The sequence below is a fragment of the Hemiscyllium ocellatum genome, chromosome 4 (genome assembly GCF_020745735.1).
Source record: "Hemiscyllium ocellatum isolate sHemOce1 chromosome 4, sHemOce1.pat.X.cur, whole genome shotgun sequence".
Classification (NCBI taxonomy): domain Eukaryota; kingdom Metazoa; phylum Chordata; class Chondrichthyes; order Orectolobiformes; family Hemiscylliidae; genus Hemiscyllium; species Hemiscyllium ocellatum.
This window is the reverse complement of record NC_083404.1, coordinates 77,550,974-77,571,409: the sequence shown is the minus strand read 5'-3', so window position 1 is coordinate 77,571,409 and position 20,436 is coordinate 77,550,974. Positions and strand designations below refer to the sequence as shown.

Sequence of the window (20,436 nt, the reverse complement as noted above, 5' to 3'; positions counted from 1 at the left end):
CAGCATGGAGACAGACCCTTCAGTCCAACTCGTCCATGCCACGAATATCCTCCATATCCAAACCGAATCTAGTCTCATTTGCCAGCACTTGGTCCTTATCCCTCTAAACCGTTCCTATTCAAATACCCATCCAGATGCCTTGTAAATCCTGTAGTTGTATCAGTCTCCACCACTTCCTCCAGCAGCTCATTCCATTCACGCACCACCCTCTGCATGAAAAAGCTGCCCTTTAGGTCCCTTTCAGATCTTTCCCCTGTCACTCTAAATCTCGACTCCCCCATCCCACCCCTCATGATTTTAAATCTCCATAAAGGTTACCAGTCAGCCTCCGATGCTCCAGGGAAAACAGCCCCAGCCTACTCAGCACCTCTCTCTATAGCTCAAATCCTCCAACCCTGGCAAAACCCCTGTAAAATCTTTTCTGAACCCTTTCAAGTTTCACAATATCCTTCCGTGGCCCATATCTGTCCAAAGCTTTCCTATTCATGAATTTATCCAAAACTTTAAATGTTGTAACTACATGTGCATCCACCATTTCCTCCAGCCGTTCATTCCATACACGAAGCATTATTTTAAAAAACATTGCCCCTCAAGCCCTCTTTAAATCTTTCTCCTTTCACCTTAAAAGTATGCCCCCTAGTTTTGAACTCCCCCAACTAAGGAAAAGACCTTTTCATTGACTTTATCTATGCCCCTCAATTTTATAAGCCTCAATAAAAGGCCACCCCTCAACCTTCCAGTGGAAAACGTTCCAGCCTATCCAGGCTATTTAATACCTCAAACCCTCCATTCCTGGCAATTTTCTGGTAAATCTTCTCTAAACCATCTCCTGTTTAGTAATATCCTTCCTATAAAAGAAAGGCCCGAACTGCACATGAGTAGAGGCCTCACCAACGTCCTGTACAATCTCAATATTACTTCTCAGCTTCTATACTCAAATGGTCAGAGCAACGAAGGTAAGCTTGCTAAACCCACCTTGTCTACCTGTGACTCAAATTTTAAAGAATTATATACCTGAACCCCTAGGCCTCTCTGTTCTACAACACAATCTAGAGTCCTATTAATAAGCTCTGTCTTTGTTTGTATTACTAAAACGCAATACTTCATTTATCCAAATTAAACTCCATTGGTCATTCCACTGCCCATTGATGTAACCGATCAAGATTTCTTTGTAATTTTAGATAACATTCTTTACTATCAACTATGACATCAATTTTGGCCTCATCTGCAAACTTACTAACCATGCCTCCTATATTGTCATACAAATCATAAACAAAAAAAAAATGGACCTAGTACCAATGCCTGTGGAACACTGCTGGTCACAGGCCTCCACTCCAATAAAACAACCCTTCACCACCACCCTCAATAAATGCTGGCCAGCCTCTGAGGCCCACATTCCAGGAGCGAATTAAAGAAAAAAATGTTTCTACATTATCAGCATCTTGCAGACATTATAGCTGCACTGGAAGAGTTTGGCCAGCAGTGCAGCAAGCCCAGGAGCACAGGTCTTCCCAACTATTATCAGAATATTGTTAAGGCTATAGTCTTTGCAGTATCCAATGCCTCCAAACATTCTGTGACATCACATGGAGTGAACGGAATTGGTATCTGTGACATTAGGATCTCTGGAGGAGGCTGAGATGGATTCTTGGCATTGAAGATTGTTGAAATTCTTCAGCTTTAAACTTTGGACTGATGTGCTGGGCTCCCCTATCATTGAAAAAGGATGGTGGTTTGTAGATTCAAGTGATATAAATATCAAACATTAAAATTTATGGTGTAGAAAAAAGAATCTAATGTATAGGTGAAAACATTGGCTATCAAAAAAGATACCTCATGTTGTGAATCATACTTTTCTTTCACCCTGATCAATTCGTGCTCCATCACTCATACGGTATGCAGATTTAACTTAGTCATTTCAAGCACTCCACAGTATGGATCTAGGCTAAGATAATTTATTTTAGGGAAAAATTAGAAATTATAAAAAAATTGTTTATTGCAGCTTCAATGCTGACTGACACCCTGAACACAATGGTTTGAAAACAACACTTCCACTCATTTCAACATATTTACTTTGCAAGTTCCAACATGCGGGAGAATTTGTAATCAGGTACTATAAAAGTTAACCAAGTCAGCAGCTTTACAATACACAACTTCCTCATTTGATATACTCAATTTGTCATTACTGCATAACATTCAGAAGTGCACAACAGGTCATAGGTAGCACAACATTTTGTGGGCTGTAATTTTGGCAAACACTCCTGCCCCATTTTCTATGTTACTTAGAAACAAAACAACAATTTTCAGGCTGGCATTGCAAGAGAGTTGCCATCCCAACAATCCTATTAGGAGCAAATATTGAACTTCTGAACTATTTTAAAATATTTATGTAGTTTTTCTCAGTTTCATCAAGCAAGGTCATCTGCAAACTGGTCATCACAATAGTTTTGGACCAAATTGCTGCTAGATTGCCACTCCTGATTCTATTTCTGGTGAAATTCTGACTCAAGCCTCGAGAAACATGGAATGCACCTTATTGTGAAAGTCTTCCAACATAGGATCAACACTGGAGGTCAAAGCATCCACCTTTTCTGTGCAGCACTAACTGATGTATTCAGATGTTTGAAGCTCCAAAGCTTCTTTTGACAAGGAGAGAATGTAGCATGCGGTGGGCAGGAGAATAGGGTAGATAGCTGTGGATAGTCAGGGCACTGAAATGGAGGATTTTTGATAGTTACTCAGGAGTCAGAGCAGGTTTTAATCCCTTAACATTTCCTGACTGACTATACAGGTAAGCAAACTGGACCCTTCCAGAGTCTCTGACTTACTCAGAATTGAGCATATTATTGATGCACAAAAATAATAGTAGCTTTGCTACATTGCACAAGTTTTTGTTTTAAATTCTTCATGGAGCGTGGGTGTTGCTGGCTGTCCAGCATTTATTGCCTATACTGAGTTGCCTTTGAACAGAGGAGCTTGCTGGGCCATTTCAGAGGGCAGTTAAGGGTCAACCATTGCCGAAAGTCTGAAGTCGCATGTAGACCAGACCGGGGAAGGTTTGAAAGATTTCCTTCCTTGAAGGACATTAGTGAATCAGATGGGTTTTTTTTCTGAAATCAGCAACTGTTTCATGGTCAACATTAAATTTTTAATTCCAGATTATTATTAAATTCAAATTCCACCGTCTGCTGTGGCAGAATTCAAGTCCCCAGAACATTAGTTTGAGTTTCTAGATTAATAGCCTAGTGATAAATACCACTCAGCCATAGCCTCCCCTTGCCTTTCACATATAACACTAGATGTACTTACAAGATAATTATCAAATTAATTTTATCCTCGTTCCCAATAATATAGCCAGACAACATTAAAAAAACACTATCAGTTTTAAACCTCTCTTGTTACAACAACTGACTAATTTGTATTCTTAAAACCCACATTTCCGCTTTGATTGGCATTTCTCCATCTGTTCTCTCCATTTTCTTCATTCTCTTTGACACTGTGGTTTAACTTGTTAATTCTGGCCAGCTTTAGTTTTAAAATCTCCAATTCTCAATTGGTAGAGGCAACATATAATCAAGCACATAAACTCAAAAGTCTTAAGTTTGGTCGCAGCAAAAGCGGAATGCAGTTTAAAATGACTTAGTTGTAATTTGGAATCTAATCCACACTGGCATGAATGACAAATAGTTCGATACTCAATTCACAAATGCTTAGTACAACAGAAGTACATAGTCTACAAAGCAATATTGGAACACTATAAACAAGATAAAGTTAAATTGTGAAAATATCAAGATCAGTACACAATGGATTGAATATGCTGCAAAACTTACGCTGAAGTAAATGAAGATTATTCTCAGAATTGATGTGAAGCACAGAGTTAGGTCAGTATGTACTGCAAATAGCAAGTCTATTTAGGCAGACACTGGATCCACTTCTACCTCCAAAAGCCAATGCAAGCGATTCCCAAAACTGAATTTGAGATAAACGTGGGAGCATTTCTACAGCACGACTGCTTGTCTCACTGCAACAGAAAAAGCAAATTCTAATATTAGCAATTAAAATATGCATGTGAACATGTCTATGTAGATTACACTTGTGTTAAAATTGTAGTACAGTAATGCATAACATATACATTATACACAAAGCAAAAACAGACTTTAATGCATATGTCATATTTTCACAGAAGGGGAGAGAAACTGAAATGAGTAAAATTAATGAACTTCCAAAATGTATTTAGGATGGTGTTTCAGAAAGTGGACAACAGGTTCCATTTCTGGGGTTAACCCATCAACCAAAGCTCACTTTTAGTGAAGTGACTTGCACAGCTACCTTGATTGGGACTTCTTTCCATCTTAGTACCTGGGGGAAAAAAAAATTACACAGTTTCCTTGTGTCTGACTCAACTATTTGAACAATGCCATCATCTGCACCAGTGCATTCAATATGCTTTCCTTTATTGCCAATTGAGATTTCCCTTTAACATGGCTGACAGGGTCCTTGCCCATATGTTGCGCAATTTCCACATTTTTGTTAAAAATGCCCCTCCTTCCCAACAAAGTTATCTTTGGTCTCAACTTCCACTCCATCAATCTCGACATTCAACAGATCTCTACCATCTCCAGTGTGATTCCACAAAATATCTTTACTCTTGTCTTTAATCCAAAGGGATTCTTCTTCCAAGACACTTTTATCCATTCTTTGACCAACTGCATTTCTTTCCACAGTAACCACAGGTGAAAGAAGATGCAAAAGCGGAGATATTGTATTTCCGATTATTAGAGTTTATGATCATTCCAGTGCAGACTCCAGGCCCCATCGTAGACTTGGACTCCCGGCCTCAAGGTGAAGTTTGGCGCCATCTGAGCTGGAAGGACTGTTATTCTGAACTTATTTTTCTAATTTATTGATGGACATTTTATTTCTTTTCTTTTTTTTATTCCCCTAAGAATTGGTACTTAAGAATCTGTACCTAGGTACCTAAGATGGCTAATCTTTTTCACAAAAAGAGTGACAAATTCACCTGACCAGTTACCGTTCCAACAATCTATTTTCAACAAGTCATTAATAGTATATCAATCGGCACTTGCAAAGGAATGGTTAACATAAAATAGTTTTGGATTCACGTGTGCCACTCAGATCCTGACCTCATTAAAACCTTGGTCCAAAAAAAATGAACAGAAGAACTGAACTCCAGAGAAGAGGCAGGTGCGACCATGCTTGACAACAAGGCAGCATCTGATAGACAATGGCATCAAGGAGCCATGGTAAAACTTGAGTCAATTTGTATCAGGAGGAAATCTTTCTGCTGGTTAGAGTCATGCTGACCACAAAGGAAGACAGTAGTAACTGTTTGAGGTCAAACATCTCAGTCAAAAGGCATTTCTGCAGGAATTTTATCCCAAGTTCAACCATCTCCAGCTGCTTCATCCATCTTCCCTCTCTCATTAGGTCAGAATAGGCAATGTTCATTGTTGACTGCATAATGTTTAGCACTATTCATGACTGCTTAGATACTTAAATGCCCATGCATTTACCCACTCATCAGGAACATCTTTCCTGCATTTATCCAATCTGGTCTTGTTAGAATTGTATTGGTTTCAATGAAATTCCCCTTCATTCTTCTGAAGTCCAGTGAATATAATCCTCATGATTTTATTATCTCTTCATATGCGAGTTCTGCCATCCCAGGTATCAGTGTGGATAATAATCTGCTTCTTGCTTTTGCTACCAAAGAGAATAACTTCACATTTTTCAACATTATATTTTATTTGCCATGCATTGACCCACTCAATCAACTTGTCAAAAATCACACTGAAGCATCTCTGTATCCTCCCCACAGTTTACCCTCTCACCCAGCTTTGTGGTGTCTGCAAACTTGGAGATATTAGGTTTAGTTTACTCATCTAAATCATTGATATGTATTGTGAATAACAATTCAAGATGTTGAATCACAATGGTAATATGTATAAGGCTTGTTAGGCAGGAGTGTGAAGAAATTCTCTCTTCTTGCTTGGGTGGATGCAGCTCCAGCAACATTGAGAAAGCAAGCCTGTTTGATTTGCACTCCAGCTGCCACGTTCAACATTCACTACAACATGCAATGAACTAACTTACTCAGGCTCCAGTAACAGCAATTCCAAGGATGTTATCTCTATCAACTAGAAGAGTAAGAATAGCAATTGAATAAGACATCATCACCTACAATTTCCTCTCTAAACCACACACCACCCCAACCTGGAACTACTGGTCGGGTATCCATTATCTGTATCTCTAAAAATCAAACAGACCTAAAAACCAAAAAGGTCTTTTCAGAAGCAGATTCAAGCAGACTTGAAGACATGTTGAGGTCTTGTACTCTGGGAAAAACAACTTTCAGCTTCATGTGGGCCAAGTAAAGTTTCTCTCTCCTCTAAAAGGAGCTTGAATGGGTTTTAAAAAAAGTCAGTTCAGGACAAGCAAACTTTTTTTCCCCACAAAAGGACATAACGGATTATAGGTAGACCCACAAACAGAAAATATCCTTGTACTGAAAGCAAGTTCGCCCCGAGGTTTTGGGATAAAGAACTCCCAAACTGTGTATCACTGTTCTTCCACTGTCACTAGATCAAAATCCTGGAATTCCTTTTCTAACATTACTGAGAGTAGTCCTACTTGCCAAGCAGCCAGTGGTTTATGGCAGTGGCTCACCTGTACCGATGGACAATGAAAGCTGGCCTGGTTAGTGCATCATCCTCCACCACCAGGGATACATTTCCCTCACCACCCCGATGTGCATTTTAGGAGACCATTCCCTCCATGACTCCCTTGTCAGATTCACACCCCACATCAGCCCACACCCAACTTCCAGCACTTCCCCTGCCAAAGCATGAAGTGCAAAACCAGCATTGACACCTCCATCCAAGGCCCTAAAGGATCCTTCCACATCAGACAGAAGTTTACCTGTACTTTCACACAAGTCATCTATTGTATCCGTTGCACCCGATGTAGAGGAGACCACACATTGGGGACAGAGGACACCAACTTGAGGATCATTTCAGAGAACATCTCTGGGACACCAGCACCAACCAACTCCACCAACCCATGACTGAACACTTCAACTTCCCCTCCCTCCACCAAGGACATGCAGGTTCTCGGCCTCCTTCATCGCCAAAGCCTAACCAAGGAAAGAAAAAAAAATCCACATTTTCGACTTCCTCATCCCTGAGCCCATTCTAGGAAATCTTTTTGTTCTCTTTCAAAGGTCTTAAGACATCGTTCCTGAGGGAAGGTAGAAAGAATTGGACACAGTACCGCCTTAATCAGAATTTGTTTGTTTTTGCACTCTGTCCATATTAATAAAGTCAAGGATTGTGTAAACCCTTCTAATTTGACCTGTCATCTTCAGTGAAGATGTATATACACCCTTTAATGCTGTAAAATTTATCTCTTATAGCTCTCCTCTCTACATTATGTCAATTCACACATATCAAGTTTCATTTGTAGTCTCTTTTTCACCAGTTGCTTTATCCTAACGTCTGTTGTTAATTGGTCTCTTTAATTACGTCAGTTAGAAAAAGGTTAGAATCGTGCTTCGTTATAAATGACATTAATATTATATACATGAGAGAAAAAAAAATCAGTCATCCCTATACCTAGGCTAGAGAGAAAAAAAAAGTATACTTCCGTCCATCTGGCAATCTTTCACTACTCTGCACCAGCCACAGTAATTTTAACTTGCAGTTTACTAATAAATCTATGAAGCAGAACATTGTGAAAACCATTTGCAACTGTAAGACTCTCATCAACCTCCTATTAACGATGCCAACTTCACCCTATTAAATTACTCAAATACGATCTGATTTAATAAAATAAAAAAAGTATTGCAGATGCTGAAAACCTTAAACAAGAACAACATGCTGGATAAATTCAATGGGTCTGCCATCATCTGTAGAGAAAGAAACAGAGTTAATATTGAATCTTATGGGTGGAACGGTGGACTCAAAACATTAACTCAGTTTACAGATGCTGCTAGATCTGCTGATTTTCTTCAGCACTTTGATTTTGATTCAGATTTCTAGCATCTGCAGTTCTTCATTATTATACTATTTTTATCACAACCATTTTTATAACTGTTCTTTATTGCTACTATTTTCTATTTTCAATAGAGCTGAATATATTAATTTAATACATCTGTCTCCACAAGTTTCTCATATTTTCAGTTCCTGTTATAAGAACTTATCAAAAAGGAATACGGACCTTTGTCAATGGAGATGGAGCTGAAAATGTGTTGCTGGTTAAAGCACAGCAGGTTAGGCAGCATCCAAGGAACAGGAAATTCGACGGTTCGGGCCAGAGCGCTTCATCAGGAATGAGGAGAGGGTGCCAGGCAGGCTCAGATAAAAGGTAGGGGGGAGGGACTTGGTGGAGGGGCGATGGAGATGTGATAGGTGGAAGGAGGTCAAGGTGAAGGTGATAGGCCGGAGAGGGGGTGGGGGCGGAGAGGTCAGGAAGAGGATTGCAGGTTAGGAGGGCGGTGCTGAGTCCAAGGGAATCAACTGAGACAAGGTGGGGGGAGGGGAAATGAGGAAACTGGAGAAATCCGAGTTCATCCCTTGTGGCTGGAGGGTTCCCAGGCGGAAGATGAGGCGCTCTTCCTCCAACCATCGTGTTGTTATATTCTGGCGATGGAGGAGTCCAAGGACCTGCATGTCTTCGGTGGAGTGGGTGGGAGAGTTAAAATGTTGAGCCACGGGGTGGTTGGGTTGGTTGGTTCGGGCGTCCCAGAGGTGTTCCCTGAAGCGTTCTGCAAGTAGGCGGCCTGTCTCCCCAATGTAGAGGAGGCCACATCGGGTGCAGCGGATGCAATAGATGATGTGTGTGGAGGTGCAGGTGAATTTGTGGCGGATATGGAAGGATCCCTTGGGGCCTTGGAGAGAAGTAAGGGTGGAGGTGTGGGCGCAAGTTTTGCATTTCCTGCGTTTGCAGGGGAAGGTGCCGGGAGTGGAGGTTGGGTTGGTGGGGGGTGTGGACCTGACGAGAGAGTCACGAAGGGAGTGGTCTTTGTGGAAAGCTGATAGGGGAGGGGAGGGAAATATATTCCTGGTGGTGGGGTCCGTTTGGAGTTGGCGGAAATGGCGGTGGATGATACGCTGTATACGGAGGTCGGTGGGGTGGTAGGTGAGAACCAGTGGGGTTCTGTCTTGGTGGCGGTTGGAGGGGCGGGGCTCAAGGGCGGAGGAGCGGGAAGTGGAGGAGATGCGGTGGAGGGCATCGTCGATCACGTCTGGGGGGAATCTGCGGTCCTTGAAGAAGGAGGCCATCTGGGCTGTACGGCATTGGAACTGGTCCTCCTGGGAGCAGATGCGGCGGAGACGAAGGAATTGGGAATATGGGATGGAGTTTTTACAGGGGGCAGGCTGGGAGGAGGTGTAGTCCAGGTAGCTGTGGGAGTCAGTCAGTTTAAAGAAGATGTCTGTGTTGAGATGGTCACCCAAGATAGAAATGGAAAGGTCTAGGAAGGGGAGGGAGGGGTCTGAGACAGTCCAGGTGAATTGGAGGTCAGGATGGATGGTGTTGGTAAAGTTGATGAACTGTTCAACCTCCTCGTGGGAGCACGAGGCAGCGCCGATACAGTCATCGATGTAGCGGAGGAAAAGGTGGGGGGTGGTGCCAGTGTAGTTGCGGAAGATGGACTGTTCCACAGATCCTACAAAGAGACAGGCATAGCTGGGGCCCATGCAGGTGCCCATGGCAACTCCTTTAGTTTGGAGGAAGTGGGAGAATTGGAAAGAGAAGTTATTCAGGGTGAGGACCAGTTCAGTCGGTCGAAGGAGGGCGTCAGTGGAAGGGTACTGGTTGGTGCGGCGGGAAAGGAAGATGCGGAGGGCTTTGAGTCCTTCTTGATGGGGGATGGAGGTGTACAGGGACTGGATGTCCATTGTGAAGATAAGGTGTTGGGGGCCGGGGAAGCGAAAATCATGGAGGAGATGGAGGGCGTGGGTGGTGTCCCGAACGTAGGTGGGGAGTTCTTGGACTAAAGGGGACAGAACTGTGTCGAGGTACGCGGAGATGAGTTCAGTGGGGCAGGAGCAGGCTGAGACAATGGGTCAGCCGGGGCAGTCAGGTTTGTGGATTTTGGGCAGGAGGTAGAAACGGGCGGTGTGGGGTTGTGGGACTATGAGGTTGGAGGCGGTGGATGGGAGATCCCCTGAGGTGATGAGGTTATGGATGGTCTGGGAGATGATGGTTTGGTGGTGGGAGGTGGGGTCATGGTCAAGGGGGCAATAGGAGGAGGCGTCCGCGAGCTGGCGTTTGGCCTCAGCGGTATAAAGGTCGGTGCGCCAAACTACTACCGCGCCTCCCTTGTCTGCCGGTTTGATGGTGAGGTTGGGGTTGGAGTGGAGGGCTGCACGTTCTGAGGGTGAGAGGTTGGAGTGGGTGAGAGGGGTGGACAGGTCAAGTCGGTTAATGTCGCGGCAGCAGTTGGCTATAAATAGATCGAGGGCAGGTAAGAGGCCAGCATGGGGTGTCCAGGTGGATGGGGTGTGTTGGAAGTGGGAGAAGCGGACCCCACCACCAGGGATATATTTCCCTCCCCTCCCCTATCAGCTTTCCGCAAAGACCACTCCCTTCGTGACTCCCTCGTCAGGTCCACACCCCCCACCAACCCAACTTCCACTCCCGGCACCTTCCCCTGCAACCGCAGGAAATGCAAAACTTGCGCCCACACCTCCACCCTTACTTCTCTCCAAGGCCCCAAGGGATCCTTCCATATCCGCCACAAATTCACCTGCACCTCCACACACATCATCTATTGCATCCGCTGTACCCGATGTGGCCTCCTCTACATTGGGGAGACAGGCTGCCTACTTGCAGAACGCTTCAGGGAACACCTCTGGGACGCCCGAACCAACCAACCAACCCAACCACCCCATGGCCAGAACATAACAACACGATGGTTGGAGGAAGAGCGCCTCATCTTCCGCCTGGGAACCCTCCAGCCACAAGGGATGAACTCGGATTTCTCCAGTTTCCTCATTTCCCCTCCCCCCACCTTGTCTCAGTTGATTCCCTTGGACTCAGCACCGCCCTCCTAACCTGCAATCCTCTTCCTGACCTCTCCGCCCCCTCCTAACCTGCAATCCTCTTCCTGACCTCTCCACCCCCATCCCCTCTCCGGCCTGTCACCCTCACCTTGACCTCCTTCCACCTATCACATCTCCATCGCCCCTCCCCCCTACCTTTTATCTGAGCCTGCCTGGCACCCTCTCCTCATTCCTGATGAAGGGCTCTGGCCCGAAACGTCGAATTTCCTGTTCCTTGGATGCTGCCTAACCTGCTGTGCTTTAACCAGCAACACATTTTCAGCTCTGATCTCCAGCATCTGCAGACCTCACTTTTTACAATGGAAATGGAGTACAATAAAAAATTAAGTGTTGCTTCACCATCTGGGATTCACACCTAGACTCACCAAGCATTAGCCGGAGAGCACAAGTTAACAGGATTACTGTTGGAATGTTGTCAGGGCTCATAGCTTTTGATGGTATCTAAGTGCCTCCATCCAATTCTTGATTGAATTGAATTGTCTAAAGGTTGACATCTGTTATGCTGGAGACCTCCAGAACTAACCCAATCATCTCTGAGCACTTCTGGCTGAAAATTGTTACAAATGCTTCAACCTTCTCTTTTGCCTCAGTGTTCAGGGTCCCCTGTTATTGTGATGGGGGGAATATTTGTGGTGGTGTTCCCTGTGATAAGTTGTTTAATTGTCCAACACTATTTACAACTGGGATGTGATGGCGGAACTGCTGAGCTTTGAAATGATCTGCGAGGTGTGGAATCACTTAGTCCTGTCAAACATTTTCAGTTGGTTCATCAATAACCTTCCCTCCGTCATAAATTCAGAAGTGGGGATGTTCATTGTTTAATCAATGTTCAGCACCACTTGCGACTCCTCAGGTGCTGAAGCAGTCCCAGTCCAAATACAGCAAGATCTGAATAATATCTCAGTTTGGGTTGAAAAGTGGCAAATAATTTTAAGGCCACCCAAGTGTCCAGCTCCAATGAAAGAGAATCCAACCACGTCTCAATATTAAATGGCATTACCATCACTGAATCCTCAACTATCAACATCCTGGGTTACCACTGACCAGAAACTGAAGTGGACTAGCCATATAAATACTGCAGCTATAAGAGCAGACCAGAAGCTAGGAATCCTACAAGTCTTTCATCTCCTACCATCTACGAGGCACAAGTCAGGAGTGTGTTGGAATACTCCTGACTTGTCGGTTTGAAGCTGAACTCATCAACATTATAGAAGCTTGACAATATCCAAGACTACAGTGGCCCACTTGATTAGCACCACATTCATAAATATCTGTTCTTTTCACCAACAATGTTTAGTAACATCCGTGTGTGCTACCTACAAAACACACTGCAGAAATTCAGCAGGCCTCTCAGACTGTCCCTTCCTAACCTATGACCACCACCATTTACTAAGACAAGGGCTGAAATTACATGGCAATATCACCACCTTCTCCTCCAAACCACCTACCATCCTGACTTGGAAATATATCACTGACGTCACCCTACGTAATAGGTTCAAAATCCTGGAACTCCGTTCCTAATGCCATTGTGGTTTTACCTATGCTAAACGGATTGCAGTGGTCAAGACGACAGTTCATCACCACATTCTAACGGGCAACAAGCAATTGTCAAGAAATGCTGGCTCAGCCCGTCATCTACATTTCATTAGTGTATAATTAGAAAGTACTATTTGCTATAGTAGAGAACACAGATAAGAAAGTACAATCTTAAAATTGTAGCCAGACTGTTTTGGAGTGAAAAATAAGGAAGTAGTTTCTCTACGCAGCACACAATGGAAATCTAGGTGTTGACAACAATTTCCAATTATATAGTAGCTCGGACATAATAAAACACCCCAAAGCACTTCATTGGTGCTGTCAAATAAAAATCTGGCACCAAGCCATAAGCAAATATTAGAACAGACAAAAAGCATGGTCAAAGAGGCAAGTTTAAGGAGTGCCTTAAAAGGAAGAGAACCAGAAAAGTTTAGGGATAGAAATCTCGGAAGACTGTAGGCAGGAATTTACATAAAATAAGGAAGTATAAATCCACAGAAAGATTCAAAAATAGTAAGTTTAAAGTGAAGACACTGCCAGATTTGGAGCTAGCACAGGTCAGCAAACATAGGGGAAAGGATGAAGTGAACTTGGTGCTGATTATGAGACAGACAGCAACAATTGCAATGAGCTCAAGTTGACAGAGGCACAAAGCAAGTGACCAGCCAGAGTTGCTGGAAATCTAGAATTATCAAATTATTTTAGTCTTCCCACTGTTTAATTGGAAGGAATTTCTGTTCAAAAAAAAATTCTGACACCAAACATGTAATCCCAAATCAGAGACAATGGAGAATCAAGAGATTGCTTTATGGCTATGTTGGGTATCATCAGAATATACACAGTATTGCCACTAACTGACAACAGTAGTGGATGCTCAGTCAATTAGAATCTTCAAACCTGGAACTGACCAATTTTAGCTGGGCAAGGGTATTAAGAAAAATGGAACAAATTACAGATGGATTTGAGGTACAGATCAGCTATGTTGTAATTCAATGAGAAAATAGGTTGAAGAGGTTGAATGGCCTATTTCTGTTCCAATATTGAAAGTTGATAATATACCAGTCTAAGGCTTTAACTATGTTAATTTAAACCAGAACGTTAGTTACTATAGTGCAATAAATGATTTGTATTTAAACAAAGTGCAATGTTTAGTTTTATTCTTGGCCAAGGAAACGGCATCCATAAATTCCCCTCGCCTTCAAACTGCAAAATGAATTCTCGAGTTCCACCATGAACACATTTTTATCCACAATTTTAACATGAAATAATTACCTGCAACAGATTAAATAAATTTCTGAGATACCTTACAAACGATATCCCAAGGCTCTCTATAACACAATTCCTTTATGGTATGGATTTAAAAACAGAAAAAGTTAGAAGCAACATTTTTTTTTGCCAGAACATGCTTCTGTAGTAAGAACATTTATTTATTTCAATTAAGTTTCCGTAAAGCTTTATGATTAGAATATGTCACCTCCACAAAAATATTTTTGGAAAAATCACAAACAGAACACAGAATGCATACTGCCCAAAAGATTGCAGTAATATATTTATACATGCAATCATGCATACTCAGAAAATAATGCACCATGTCTTGTATAAAAGATCTATACTTTCAAAGTTTTTTTTTAATTTATGATGTCAATGTCACTGTGCATTTTTCTGCAGAATACGATGTCTTGGGCCCAATCCATCCTTCTCACATGCCTAAAGCCTATGGGCAAGTAAAGTTTTTATTATCAGTATAATTTAAAATTGATTTTCTGTAAACTAACCTTTTCTGAAGTGTATTTATTTTACATTCCATTTTGAATAACAACACCTCTTACCTAGCTTCAATCTTCCCATAATGCTTTAAACTCTTCATTAATATGCAGAGTCGAGTAGCAAGTAAATATAACATTCTCAAAAAAGTTCAATGATATGGAATTACTCAGAGACAAACCCCAAGAACACTATCTTTCAGACACTAGTCATTGTTCTCCTTCTACTTCCATATTTAACTCGAGTATTAAGATATTTTTCCTTGTTCTTCTGGACAGATTTGCTTCCATACAGCAAAAAGGAATAACGTGAAAATTACAAAAAAAACAACAACACAAACACCACTTTAAGTTCTGTAATGAGGCTTTTTTTTCTTCTCTATATATGGACTAATTTTCTGGTTGTGCACCCCTTCAGCTGCAGGTGCACAATCCAATTTTTGGGATGGCAATAATGAGAACTGGAATGTTCCAATGTGTGTGTCAACATGTAAAGCTCTACATCAGCAATCAAAGCAAAAACAGTGGCCCTTTGTAGTTTTTTCTTGTTTCCTCATTGTTGTTACAATCAAAGACCTTTGGACTTGCTGCAGCTTTCTAATACCCAAACAAGTAATTGTTTTTCACTTGAATCCCAATTATAATTTTCTTCACAAACTCTTCTACAAAAAGAGAAATGACACTGTGCACATTACTAGCATGATCACTAGGTATCTAAATGAATTTCAACCTTAGCACAGGGTCTTACAAACCATTTCCAAAGGATCAAAAGGACTCTTGCAGTTTGTTTACCACGTTAGGGGTTGTGAAACAACTTTTACAACAAGTTAAACTGAATTCAACAAGGTACAGTAAAAGTATTAAGTTTCAGTTTTAGATAAATATGCACAAAACCCAGTCATGTCTAGACCAAAAGAGGAGATCTACTGTCCTTCCTCACACTGTATGATTAACAGTAACATAACATTGCAAGATACAAGCCAAAAACTTGAAAGCAAATTTCAAGCAAAGTTTTGAAAATAAAAATGGAGCACCATTCCTACTTCAAACCTGTAGACAAAAACAAAACGTCGATTGTCCAGTTCAACAGCACAGATAATGGAAAGCGATATTTAAAGCCTTCTCTCCCCGAATGTTTGCTTTGACTACTATGCGATTAGTTAAATAGGTAAATAAGGCCCTTTAAAACTTTAACTCCCAGCAAACCATATTAGAGAACGCTACCACGAAAAAAACAATGACGACATTAGCAGAAACAGTGGCACTTTAAATGCAAAGTTCACTGCTCAGGGCTTCAATGTTTGGAAAAGTATAACAAAGGACAGCCAGTTATGAAAAGGCGAGATGAGTACTTCCTCCAGAAGAGATCAAAGGCAGTGAGTAGTTAACGCTGGCAGAGTTGGGGAGAGTTCAGAGTTGGTGAGTGTGGGCAGAGCGCGGTTACTGGGCTCAGCTGATCATCTGTCTGAGGCATCGTGCAGCAAATACAGACAAAAGGAGACATCCTGTCTGCTCCCCACACTCTTCACAAGTCCGGCCTGCAACCCCGTCGGTCCCATCACCCCAGGGCCACCCTGACAGGCTGCGGGCCGGGAGGGAGGGAGGGAGGTGGGGGGGGGGGGGGGAGATTGGGCCCGCTCCAACCGGGGAGAGTCAGTACCTCCAGGCCAGCCGGCCCGGGACAACCCGGGAGGGAGGGCACAGGGACAGGGACAGCAACACCGCACTCCTCACACACATCTTTACAAATACAACCCCACAACACCCACCGTGTGCAGGGAGCTAGACCAGGACAATGAGGCCGCGAACCTCGGGGCCCTGCTCGGTCTGTCTCCAGCTCAACCACCGCTCTTCCTCAACTCCAACTCCAAAACAGCTGAGGATGTAAACACTGCGTCACGTGACTGTGGGCCCCGGCTCCGCCCCCAACAGCACGACTGCGCAGGCACTGCACACAGACACGCGCTCACTGTACTACCACTGCACAGAGACACACTACTCAGAGACACACTGCTTACTGTACTATCACTGTGCAGAGACTCACTGCACAGAGACACACGCTCACTGTACTACCACTGCACAGAGACACACTGCTTACTGTACTATCACTGTGCAGAGACACACTGCTCACTGTACACAGACATACTGCTCATTGTACTACCACTGCACAGAGACACATTGCTCACTGTACTGCCACTGCACAGACTCACTGCTCACTGTACTGCCACTGCACACAGACACACTACTCAGTGTACTACCACTGCACAGAGACACACTACTCACTGTACTACCACTGCACACACACTACTCACTGTACTACCACTGCACACAGACACACTACTCACTGTACTATCACTGTGCAGAGACACACTGCTTACTGTACACAGACATACTGCTCATTGTATTACCACTGCACAGAGACACATTGCTCACTGTACTGCTCACTGCACACAGCACTGCCACTGCACAGAGACACACTGCTCACTGTACTGCCACTGCAGTGACACACAGCTCACTGTACTGCCACTGCACAGTGACACACTGCTCATCGTACTGCCACTGAAAAGGGGCACATTGCTCACAGCACTGCCACTGCACAGAGACACACTGCTCACTGTACAGCCACTGCACAGAGGCACACTGCTCACTGTACTGCCACTGCACAGTGACACACTGCCCACTGTATTGTCGCTGCACAGAGGCACATTACTTGCTGAACTGCCCTGCACAGAGACACTCTGTTCACTGTACTGGCACTGCACAGGCGCACATTGCTCACCTTACTGGCATGGCACCGAGACATGCTGCTCACAGCAATGCCACTGCATGGAAACACACTGCTCACTGTACTTCCACTGCATAGAGACATGCTCTCACTGTGCTGCCACTGCACAGAGACACATTGCTCACCACACTGCAACTGCCTAGAGACACACTGCTCACTGCACTGCCACTACACACACTGCTCACTGCACTGCCACTACACACACTGCTCACTGATACTGCCACTGCACAGAGACACACTGCTTACAGTACTGCCACTGCACAGACACTGCCATTGCACAACAATACACTGGTTACTACACTGCCATTGCACAGAGACACACTGCCACTACACAGCAATACACTGCTCACTACACTGCAACTGCACAGCAATAAACTGCTCACTACACTGCCATTGCACAGAGACACACCGACACTGCACAGCAATGCACCGCTCACTGTTCTGCCATTGCACAGAGACACACTGACACTGCACAGCATTACACTGCTCAATGTACTGCCATTGCACAGAGACACATTGAGACTGCACAGCAATACACTGCTCACTACACTGCAACTGCACAGACACTGCCACTGCACAGCAATACACTGCCATTGCACAGAGACATGCTGCCACTGCACAGCGATACACTGCTCACTACACTGCAACTGCACAGACACTGCCATTGCACAGCAATACACTGCTCACAACACTGCCATTGCACAGACACACTGCTGTCTGTACTGCCATTGCACAGAGGCACACTGTCACTATACAGTGATACACTGCTCAATATACTGCCATTGCACAGAGGCACGCTGAGACTGCACAGCAATACACAGCTCACTACACTGCCATTGCGCAGATACACGCTGCTCACTACACTGCCTTTGCACAGTGATGCACTGCTCACTACACTGCCACAGCACAGGGACACACGGCTCACTGCCAGTCACAGCATGCTATTGCGCAGAGACACATTGTTCACTGCCGATCACAGCACTGCCAATGCACCTTTTTGAAGGAACACCTAATGTAATCTCCTGACAGAAATGCAGCGCTGCATTCTTTCATAAAAAGGAATGGATAAAATGGGAATCTGCATGAGGGATTGCCTTTCTTCAAAATGTTCAGTCTATAATTATACTCCTTTATAGAATTTTTTTAGTCAGGAAGTCTTTTCACTTTCATAATTACATAGCACAATTTTTAAAAGTATGTAAATTGCACTTGGTTCCATTGGTGTGAGGCAATTCAAGTAAATTAGAATTGAGTCATCATCTTCTGCTCTATTTGAACAGTTCTACTTAGAGTTTACATCACTTATTCTCTCTGGGATTTCCTTTCCATAAGATGGCGTTCAGCACTTCGAGGTTCACGAAGCCTGGTAAATTGTGGGAAGTGTTTATTCTGCTTACGTCCTCTGTAAAATTTTTATCAAAAGAACTTGCAAAGATAATTATGGCTGGTCCTTTCATTGAATGCAGGACTTTACATGCTGCAACAGCTTATTATTTGCTACTTAAACAGACTAAGCTCCCTATCATCTTGCTCCCAAAATCTGAATCTCATTATTATTTTATGGACTCCACGGTGGCACAGTGGTTAGCACTGCTACTTCACAGCACCAGAGACCCAGGTTCATTTCCCACCTCAGGCAACTGACTGTGTGGAGTTTGCATATTCTCCCCGTGTCTGTGTGGGTTTCCTCCGGGTGCTCCGGTTTCCTCCTACAGTGGAAAAATGTGAAGGTTAAGTGAATTGGCCATGCTAAATTGCCCGTAGTGTTAGGTGAAGGGGTAAATGTAGGGGTATGGGTTGCGCTTTGGCGGGTCGGTGTGGACTTGTTGGGCCGATGGGCCTGTTTCCACACTGGAAGTAATCTAATCTAATCTGGAAATTATAGTTACATCGGTACCCAGGATGTTGAAACAATTGCAATTCACTCTGAAAACTTAGCGTACACTTTCCAAAACACTAAGCATCCATGCAAAGTGTTTGGTATATATTTGAAAGCTGGTTACCTTTGGGATGTTTCCTCATTTTACATTGGCAGTGAAATAAAATGCAAATGTAAACTGGGTAATTATTTCTTCAATTATTAAATAAAGTTTTCCCTCATCTTCCCACCTTTCTTAACATTGTCCAAGAAGTGGCTGAACTTCACATAGACGGTAATTGTATTCTCAATGCTAACTGTGCGTAACTGTCTCCTAATTGATCTCCCTACAATGTGGTCACTGTGAACTCTATGCTATCTTCTGGCTGCTTATGCTCGTAATCCAAAAATGATGTTTTTCCTCCTACAAAGTTACCCATGACAACAATAATGAATCCCAGTGTTAGAAAAAGACATTCAGCCAGCAGGAGAGAGACCCACAGATCAATGTATTTACATTCTAGATAGCCTCAAATTTGCTGCTGACCTCACAACTGTGGGAGCCATCTGTTGTTATCGCAAATATGTTGAGAACAGCCTGCTCTATTAACAAGGTAACTTTGGGGCATCAATGAAAGTTAAGTACCATACTGATCTTTAGCAACAAATGTTAATGAGGCACACTAGGTGCTAAATGCTGATTGTGCTCACAACAAAGTCAATTTGCGGCATGTAGAGTAGAAATCAGGAATTAATTCACAGAAAGGGCAAGAGTATTTTCAAATGTATTTTTATTGAGCTAAGTATAATCTAGATATTGAATGCTAAGGTGGGAAATGAAATGCTTTTGATTTGCCTTTGGCATTAGTTTCAAGGCAGCATTAGATGCTGTGTGAACAATTGGGCAGATTTCATTTATTTGCTAGTAGTAGTCAAACTAAAAATGCATTCTATATAAATGAATTAAAAATTTTGACTATTGAATTGAGATCATGACTAATGTCAATATTCACTACTCCATTGCAGTTTCATGCCAACATGTTGGGGACTGAATTGCAGATCCCTAAGAATGAACAAAAATTATTCTCATAAACTTTCCCCACAGTGCCTTAGTCAACTTTCCATTCCTATTCCCTGTTTCAACCACCTTTCTGATTTCCTACAAAACTTCCTAGCTGAATGCGAATTAAAGTGCCATATTAGTGGGCGGCACGGTGGCACAGTGGTTAGCACTGCTGCCTCACAGCGCCTGAAGACCCGGGTTCAATTCCCGACTCAGGCGACTGACTGTGTGGAGTTTGCACGTCCTCCCCGTGTCTGCGTGGGTTTCCTCCGGGTGCTCCGGTTTCCTCCCACAGTCCAAAGATGTGCGGGTCAGGTGAATTGGCCATGCTAAATTGCCCGTAGTGT

General features: G+C 43.3%; 1 protein-coding gene across 1 annotated transcript in view; it reads right to left on the bottom strand.

Moving 5' to 3' along the window:
* pcmtd1 (protein-L-isoaspartate (D-aspartate) O-methyltransferase domain containing 1) overlaps positions 1 to 16,291 on the bottom strand; it is a 93,664-nt gene extending 77,373 nt beyond the window's left edge. Inside the window, exons 1-2 of the mRNA XM_060823475.1 lie at positions 16,153 to 16,291; positions 3,831 to 4,021 (exon numbers count right to left, since the gene is read on the bottom strand). The gene's annotated coding sequence lies outside the window, so the exon portion shown is untranslated. The remainder of the gene's footprint in view (positions 1 to 3,830; positions 4,022 to 16,152) is intronic.
* Positions 16,292 to 20,436: the final 4,145 nt, after the last annotated feature.